Source organism: Salmo salar, chromosome 21, assembly GCF_965601325.2.
Source record: "Salmo salar chromosome 21, fSalSal1, whole genome shotgun sequence".
NCBI lineage: Eukaryota > Metazoa > Chordata > Actinopteri > Salmoniformes > Salmonidae > Salmo > Salmo salar.
Window position 1 is genome coordinate 57,217,501 of NC_138311.1, and position 2,094 is coordinate 57,219,594.

The 2,094-nt window shown below is 47.8% G+C and overlaps 1 protein-coding gene across 1 annotated transcript in view; it reads right to left on the reverse strand.

The window, feature by feature from the left end:
- The window catches only part of mpp4a (MAGUK p55 scaffold protein 4a), a 48,662-nt gene extending 47,414 nt beyond the window's left edge, over nt 1–1,248 (reverse strand). The window contains exon 1 of the mRNA XM_082967254.1: nt 643–1,248. The gene's annotated coding sequence lies outside the window, so the exon portion shown is untranslated. The remainder of the gene's footprint in view (nt 1–642) is intronic.
- Nucleotides 1,249–2,094: the final 846 nt, after the last annotated feature.

Below are 2,094 nucleotides of genomic sequence, written 5' to 3' on the forward strand. Positions count from 1 at the left end.
GTTAGGGTTAGGAGCATCCAGGGTTAGGAGCATCCAGGGTTAGAGTTAGGAGCATCCAGGGTTAGGAGCATCCAGGGTTAGGGTTAGGAGCATCCAGGGTTAGGGTTAGGAGCATCCAGGGTTAGAGTTAGGAGCATCCAGGGTTAGAGTTAGGAGCATCCAGGGTTAGAGTTAGGAGCATCCAGGGTTAGAGTTAGGAGCATCCAGGGTTAGAGTTAGGAGCATCCAGGGTTAGGGTTAGGAGCATCCAGGGTTAGGGTTAACTTCCATTGACATTGGTGATCTGTTCTAAAAGTAAACATATGGATGAAGTCAGGGATTAAATGCTAAAGCAAAACAAACGTCAGATAGTTGTATCATACTGTGATTAAAGTCCTTGTACGAGGTCGGATGGTAGATTGTACTGTGCTTTCTTAAAACGAATAGCTATTGTTTTGAGTACAAAGGAAAACTACAATTTAATAATGGCTCGAGGAGTGGAACAAAATGACTAGATTGGATTGTATTTATGTGATCAGTTGTATGATTGTTATAGCTAAATTCATCCAAATAGTTGACTCTCTCTGATACAGGCAAGCCATCACTGACAACAACCTTAAACAATCAATGTTTACAAAAGTAAAAAAAAAAATTAAACCTTACCTTCTCAGATACTTCCTTGATCCTTCACACCTGACCTCGTGAAACAGGTCTCTTCGGGTGAAACAGGTCTCTTCGGGTGAAACAGGTCTCTTCAGGTGAAACAGGTCTCTTAGGTGAAACAGGTCTCTTCAGGTGAAACAGGTCTCTTCAGTGAAACAGGTCTCTTCGGGTGAAACAGGTCTCTTAGGTGAAACAGGTCTCTTAGGTGAAACAGGTCTCTTAGGTGAAACAGGTCTCTTCAGGTGAAACAGGTCTCTTCAGGTGAAACAGGTCTCTTAGGTGAAACAGGTCTCTTCAGTGAAACAGGTCTCTTAGGTGAAACAGGTCTCTTCGGGTGAAACAGGTCTCTTCAGTGAAACAGGTCTCTTCAGTGAAACAGGTCTCTTCAGTGAAACAGGTCTCTTCTGGTGAAACAGGTCTCTTCGGGTGAAACAGGTCTCTTCAGTGAAACAGGTCTCTTCAGTGAAACAGGTCTCTTCAGTGTAAGGCAGCTATCCAGTGACGATCACCTTATATTTTAGGTGATGTTTCAGAACACAGTACACAGCCCCAGTGACAACATGTCTGTGGCTTTACAACAAAGCGTTCCTGGGGAAAGCAGACTGTAATCCCTCTCTATCCCAGTTAATCTCTGAGCCAGCAGCAGAGAGTATGAACAGAGCTCTCTCTTCTCTATCTCCCCCCTCTCTCCTCCCCCCTCTTTTCCCCTCCCCCTCTCTCCTCTCCTCCCCTTCTCCTCCCCCTCTCTCCTCTCCTCCCCCCTCTTTTCCCCTCCCCCTCTCTCCTCCCCCTCCCCCTCTCTCCTCTCCTCCCCTTCTCCTCCCCCTCTCTCCTCTCCTCTCCTCCCCCTCTCTCCTCTCCTCTCCTCCCCCTCTCTCCTCTCCTCTCCTCCCCCTCTCTCCTCTCCTCTCCTCCCCCTCTCTCCTCTCCTCCCCCTCTCTCCTGTCCTTTCCTCCCCCTCTCTCCTCTCCTCTCCTCCCCCTCTCTCCTCTCCTCCCCCTCTCTCCTCTCCTCTCCTCCCCCCCTCTCTCAGGGAGTAGAGCACTCTTCACTGGCGGTCCTGAGCTGGCACACAAAGCTTCTTAACTCTTTCTGCTTTTAGCCCGGCCAGAGGGCCAGCGTGCATTAAGGACTGGCAGCAAGAAGTCTTCCTGCTTTTAGCCCGGCCAGAGGGCCAGCGTGCATTAAGGACTGGCAGCAAGAAGTCTTCCTGCTTTTAGCCCGGCCAGAGGGCCAGCGTGCATTAAGGACTGGCAGCAACAACATGGCGCAGTCTCATTCATTGAAGATCTTGATCACTCTTTAAGCCTCTCTGGATCTCAACCTAATTAATTAAAGGGCGATACTTTAATCTGTATAAAACTTTCTTTTTTTTTAAAGCCAGTTTTTTTTTATCAAAAGATGAGCTTTTCTTAATAATCTAATAGAGAACCATTTTGGGGTTTAAGTTTA